Consider the following 7,105-nt stretch of genomic DNA (forward strand, 5'->3'; position numbering starts at 1 on the left):
TCTTGTTTAGGAGTTTTAATTAAAAAAACACTAAGCTTTACAGATTAATGGCAACTTCGATGCAAGCTGAAAACTTTTAAAGATAGAATAACTCAGCATATTCCTTCATAAACAAGACCTAAAAACTCAGCTGTTTTGATTTCAGCTTTCAAAACAACCACAAATTTTGGAAACCCTAACTTTATTTGGTAATAACACCTTTTAGTGATACAACATGAGCTTGTCTCAATAGGTAATAGTTGAAAATATCTCAATTCTGAAATGTATGAGATTATATAGAGAGAAATAACAGTTATTGAAGAAACACTTTTCCCTAAATCTTTGAATGACCAAGATCCTAGCATAAATGGGCAACAAGATGTTAGGAAAAACCTCTGCTGTGATATGAATCAAGGAAAACCTTACCACAAGAGCTTAGAGGTGTTCCAAAGGCACTAACTATGAAATAACCAGCTAACCTAGATCTTTGAATTAGTGACCTCACAAACAGCCAACCCTGAGCCACCTTCAATATCTTGCAGCCATTCTAAATCTGCAAATGAGCTTTGCTTCAACTTTTTTTATATATTACATCTGAAAGCATAAAGAATTGTTTTGAAATCAGGAAAAATGTGCAAAAAGCTAAGATCTCTTTGTATTACATAACATGAATGAAATAAAGTAAAATAAAATCCTCATATTTACCATGGACTGTATAGGAAAACTGAAGGATAAAAAATGAGTGAGGTAAAGAAAAAAAAAAGAGAAAAATCAAGCTTTTAGAAGAGAATTAACAATCTACACTGAAGTCAAAAAGGCAAAAGAAATGCTAAGGAAAGCTACAAGTTGCATTATCAGGCAGAAGTCATTTCTCAGTAGAGAGCTAGTCCCCAGTTACACAGGGCATTTCTTTAAGATACCACACAGGAACATTTAGAGGAAGGGACTGATGTTCCTCCTCTGGAACAGCTACTGAGAGACATTCCAGAGACATGGGAGGTGGCACAGGGAAAAAATCCCAGCTTGTGCAAAATGGGAGCAAGGAGGAGCCGGGAACAGACAGGAAGGCTACCCTGTGTGCTGCAGCCAAAAGTTGCTGAGATGGCTGAAGCCAGATAGAGAAACAGTCACTTGCAAAAAGAAAGTGGGCAGGGGAAGAGCTGTATATAAGTTCTGCTTCTTCCTGTTCCACTTTCTCCTAGCCAATTTGCATTTTATGTAATTAAAAATTAGTTATGTTTGTAGTTTTTCAATCAGTTCATATGGGAGTGGGGGAAGCTGTGTTTTCAGCCAGTGGGTCTTTGGGCAGATGAGCACTGATCTTCATGTAGCAAAATGCAAAAATGAAACAGGTAAAATGCCCAAATAACATGAGTTCTTTTTGTGAGGAAAAAAAAAAAAAAAAGAAAAAACAGCAACATCCAAAACCGAAAGAACAGCAGGTTTTAAAAGATACATTATTTAATCTGAAATTATAAATGCAAATTTCTTTATCATAAGCAAGTTACTGTGCTCTGCAACAACTCAGTCACACCAGTGAATACTCATAGTATTTTTGATAAGTCAGCAACCCATTAGCCTCTCATGGTCATCCTCCAGCATTAGAAAAATGACACTTATTTTCATATGATTTTCCAGCAAAACAGCAGTCTAAAAGTATTCTTCAATATCTATTCTGCAAGATATTTAAATTCAGTAAAGAATTTTAAATCTTGCAATTTCTTTTCTTTTTTGAATGGCCAATTTGAAATGAATCAACAGATTTTAAATTATTTCAAAGCATTTAAATTAATCTATCACTTGCAAAACAGAAAAATGCTTTTGTAGTGCAAATTAATTATGTTATAATTCATTTTTTCTGTTTTTTAAAGGAAAGTAGTAATTTCAAGTTAAAAATGGAAATTTGTCTAATATTCAAATACAAAAAAAAAAATAGAACTAATGAATATTAGGTAGCTGTTTCTTCCTCTCTGGGTCATCAATCAGTGATAGTCTTCTTAGGGCACTGCAGTAATTCTGAGTGACATGGGAAATGTGGAAATGATCTCCCAAAGAAATCAGAACAATGCAGACTAGGGAATCAGAAGAGAACAGGGGCGCTCACTAGGGAGCACTAAAGATGGATGAGGTGAATGTTCTGAAGGGACAGAGTGTACAGGTTTACTGTTTTAACATTGAAACAAAGTAAGCTGAAATGTGTTTACTACACTGTGGCAGTACAGGACCTGGCAAGGTGCTTTTCTGGGACAGAGGATTTTGAACCACCTGGCTCAATAAAATGAGAACAAGTCTTTTATTTGGCAAAAATTATGTTAATCCCTTCCAGAAAACGCTTTTTTTCTTCCCCTCTTTCATCTCCAAAGCCTTTCTGAGAAATGAATTGAGAATGTCAGGCTTAAAACTGTTTAAAGGGTATTGTCCACTACACTAATTTTTATCAAGTCAGTAAAAAAACCATAAAGGTGTTGTATTTCTACTGGGGTTGTAATGAGACATTAAGTGTTACGAGATGCACCACCACATTAAGAGAAACTCTCCAACCCCCTTGCAATGCAGAAGTATTTGTCAAAGGAATCATCACCAAAGCTGTACTTTGGAGTTACGCCTGTGCTTACTTTAGCAGCAATCTCCCTCTTGCCCATAACCACCTTTCTTAAGCTAAGATAACGATGTTCCAGGAGCACTGAATAAAGATTTGCTAACGTTTCTTTTGTCTTCTTTTTAAGTTGCAATCTTTGCTTTCTGCTTTGCATTTCATTGTGGGTTATTATGGCATGGGAGTGAAACTTGTCAGTTGTCAAGCTCACAGTGTCAGCAGCCTGGAAATGCTCATGCTGCTAACTAGCAATTACTCACACAGCAGTGTTAGATCTGAGCAAGCATGGGCGTCTTTGCAAAGCCTTCAGAACTTCAGTTTCAGCTCCCAGTACATGCTATTAATGACAAACTACAAATCAGGGAAAGAAATGCTTTTTCAAATGAGGCATTCAGCTTGGGAGATTTCCATTCACTTTGCTACAGCTCCAATCAAGGAACTTGAGAATGTGCTGATTTACATGGGTCCCTACTGGCATTGCCGAGATGACAGATGGTACTTAGCCAATCAAATCAAATCAAAATGTGATTCTTTAAAGAAATATGGCACGTTGTTCCAGTGCTCATACATTATGTTTATTTGCAAATGTATGAGAGATTTCCACCACTAATGACTAATTTTCAAGTTACTCAACTGTAACTCAGGTTGTCATCATTTTCTTCCAAGTTGGGGATATTATTTCTCACAAGTGAGGTGGGGCAGGGTTCCAAGTGTACTGACAAAAAGCCAAACTAGCCTATCTTCTGTTGACAAGAAACTTGCAGGAGATTTGCTGCCATGTACAGCATTCCTACATTTTCCTCACAAAGTAGTTCTAGATTTTGCAAAAAATCTTGTTGTATTGGTCTCATTTTACATATTTTTGTTGCTGTTGTTCAGCTGAACAATAGAAACAATGATTGGCAATAGCACTACTGTTGTTAATTTTATTGAAAATACTGGAGTTATACACTGGAGTTATCCATATACAAATCCACCTCCACATTGATTTATCTTATTGTCTTAAATTACTACAGCAGCAGGCAAAATTACTAGAAGTTAAATAAACTTTCTTTTTAGAGGAACATAAATTATTTTGGTTCATGCAACTTTAAAAGTAGATTAATATCTGTTATTTAGCTAAGCCATATTATTTCTCCTTTAGGAGTTGAGAAGTTTTTCCTCCAACATGTAACTCCTTGCTAGCTACTATTCACTACGATGCCTTAGAGATTATAGTTACTATCTCTGAGAGGAATTATTTAATAAAACAAAATGAAATAATTAGGTATCATATAATTTGCAAATATTTTTTCTTCTTCTTTTTTCCTTTGATAACTGATCATACAGTCAAACATGTTAAAATTTGTCACACATAATCAGACTTTAGTCAGCCCTCTAAGTGTTCAAGGCCAGGTTGGATGGTGCTGTGTGCAACCTGGTCTAGTGGAAGGTGTCCCTGGCCATGGCAGGAGGGCTGGAACTAGATGTTCTTTAGTGCTCCTTGCACCTCAGACCATTCTATGACTCTATGAGTATAAATACCAAATGTCTTCAAGTACTCAAACATCTACTTTGACTTAATTGTTTATATCAACTACTTAGATTGGTTATTTTAATCTGTGTTTTTTCGTGACCAGTAGGGGATCATGTAACAGAAAATAAACCTTGAAATATTTCTTGGCCTAGCTTCACATCTTAACACTCAAATACTCTCTTCTCTGGAGAAAAAAAAAAAATGATGAGTGAAGACAGATGTTTGTACATTCGAGATGTGTCACAAGACTAGACTTGGAAATGTTATGGAAAACCCACAATGGTCTCTAAGCAAGATTCAAGTCTAAGCACATCCAGTTTTCAGCCAGGATAAAAGGTTGTCCAGAAACTCACTCTACAATGAACTGCTGCAAAAGTCAACTCAAAGGAGTAAGCTTCACTTGGTAGTGCCAGCTCTTCTTAATGACAAACACATAAGACTTGGAAAGTCATCTGCACATTCTTGGCTAAGAATCCCCTCCTCAACATTCACAATTTAGGAACATATGGGCTCCCTTGTCAGCTTACACTCATGCCCATCTGTTCAGATGGCATGGAGTCTGCCCACAAGTTGCTCAAGGGTACGCGTGGCTTGCAATTATGGGTTTAGATGAGCAGCCTGAGCAACAGTGAAAGCACTTTTTCTGCTGCAGGATGTCTCTTATCTGTACCAGCAGTCAAGCATTGGCACCACTTGCCACCTTGCGCTTGAACAAAGATGTCTGAATGTATTTGACAGAAAAGAAAATTTTGGAAGCTGTCAGCTGACCACTCTCATTGATCATTGGAAATAGGACTGCCTGGTAACAGAAAGCCCAAAAAGGAACTCTTTCTGAAGACACACAGTCTTGGCTAATCATGCAAACTTAATAGGCTTACAAAGTAGTCCAGAGGAATATACAGAATCTACAGAACTACAAGTGAATATTTCAGTGAAGTTTAAGGCATAGACTGCAGTACATAAAATATACCTAGAAGCATCATTTCACTTTCATCTTTCACTCTCGCTGTGAAAACATGGGGACCAGGTGAGAGCAAAAAGATCATCTAACAGGCGCAGCCATCTCCTAGACAATGATATGACCCTCATGGCACAGCAGCATTCACAATGTAGGAACTCCCATTTCCTATAAAAATTTGGGTGCTGGTTTTAGATTTTGTTCCCTAGAAATAACCCTCAGGCAGATTAATTGACAGGGTTACACTGAGTTTAGCTTGGATGACCCAGGGCATCCAGGAAGAAGCTTTATGTCTGCCCAGATATTGAACAAAAAGTAAGTTTTCAACATCTGTGTGTCAGCATCCCATTGAAACAAAGTCCTCTCACCTTCAGTGAAAAGAGTTAGCAAGTGAGTAGGTGAAATAGGTGAAGACAGCTGAAGGACTTTTACGTAGCAATGCAGCATCCTGGCAGATTGACCCAGAAAACTTTTAGAGAACAAAGTATCACTTACCTATATCAGCACTGCACGTCTAGAATAGAAACAGTTCGTTTGCATCCAAGCAGGGGTTGGTCCCAGCATAAACTGGAGAAAATTTTCAACATTTACTGTAGTGGTTGCTCTTTCATTTACATCACATGAAAGAGCATTCAGCTGCTACTTTTCTGAACCACATTAATTTTTTTCTCCAAATAGACACAAATTCATGACAAAAGTTTGATGTCTCACAGACTGGCATATTTGAGCATGCGTAGGCACGCAGGACAAAGTTTGAGCTGTAGATTAAAAACTCAGAAATTTTCCTTGTTCTGAATATTGTTTATCCAAACTTTAGGGAATAGCTTCTAGCAATTACTATACTCAAAAAAATAAATGTAAAAAAAAATAACTTCCACAGTTCAGAGACCAGAAAAGGATTAAACAGGTAGTTAATATTGTTTGAAATGTCTAATCAGAAATCCTGTAAAATGCTGTCTTTCAGTTCTATTTCAGTAGACATTAAATTAGGAAACAGCTGAACCACATAATGAACACAAATCCACAAATAAAAACAAATCCAAAGAAAAAAATTCTTCAGTAAGCAGTGGAGATTTATACAGGTCTGATACAATTAATTTTACTCAAAAAACATAAAGCATTTTGCTCAAATATTTGTTTCAATTCTTTAGGTAATTCACGTTACCACTTGTATTTCCTTTCTATAAACTTTTAAATAGCAAAGTTGTTTTCTATAAGTTCAGTGGAAAACAAATAGCGAAGTGTGTTCTACATCATAAATAAAAAACAGTTTTAAAATCTACTCATTAAGTAGTACAAATAAAGAATACCTTCAAGGAATTTTTTTATGTATTGTAGATAAAAAGTAACTGTGCACAACATGGTATTTATTAACATCTCTGTTTCTATGTTTTTCAGAGCTAATTTTCCTGTGTGTTCGCTGTTTTTTTCCTTAGCAAATAAGGCACTAAGAGACTCTGCCAGAGTACTTGCAACTAGAACTAGAGGTCAGCATGATCTTTTCTTAGCAGCAAACTTGAATAAATCCTATTGATTTATGTTGGTTTGATTCTCAGGTTTAGAAAGTTTTATCAGATTAAAGTGTAAGGAGAAGACTTCACTGAAAAAGTGATTTTACCTTGCACCTTTTTTCTTTACCTTCTTAAGTATTCCACTTCAAGAGCAGAAGAAATTGCAGCACTTTAAGAGGCATGAAAGACAAAGAGCAGTAAATTTGGCCTTGGATCTAAGGCAGCTGTAGAACAATGACAAATGAATTTGCTAATATCATTTATATTCTGGAAAAGGAAGAGGGCAGAAAATCCACCAAAAACCACTTACTTTTCATGAATAGACACAATATCAAATGTAGTGATTCTCCAGCTACTGAGTCTTACCTTCTAGAGTTTATCATTACCAAACCTGAATGGACTGTCATAAAATTGACTATGATTCAGTACATACACCATAATAAAAGCCATAATTTAATAAAAGGATACAGGAGCATACATAAGTAAAACTGACCCAAATAAAGTCAAACTTCTCCAAACAGATAAAACCACAATGACAGATGGTC

The sequence above is a fragment of the Vidua macroura genome, chromosome 3 (assembly GCF_024509145.1).
Source record: "Vidua macroura isolate BioBank_ID:100142 chromosome 3, ASM2450914v1, whole genome shotgun sequence".
NCBI lineage: Eukaryota > Metazoa > Chordata > Aves > Passeriformes > Viduidae > Vidua > Vidua macroura.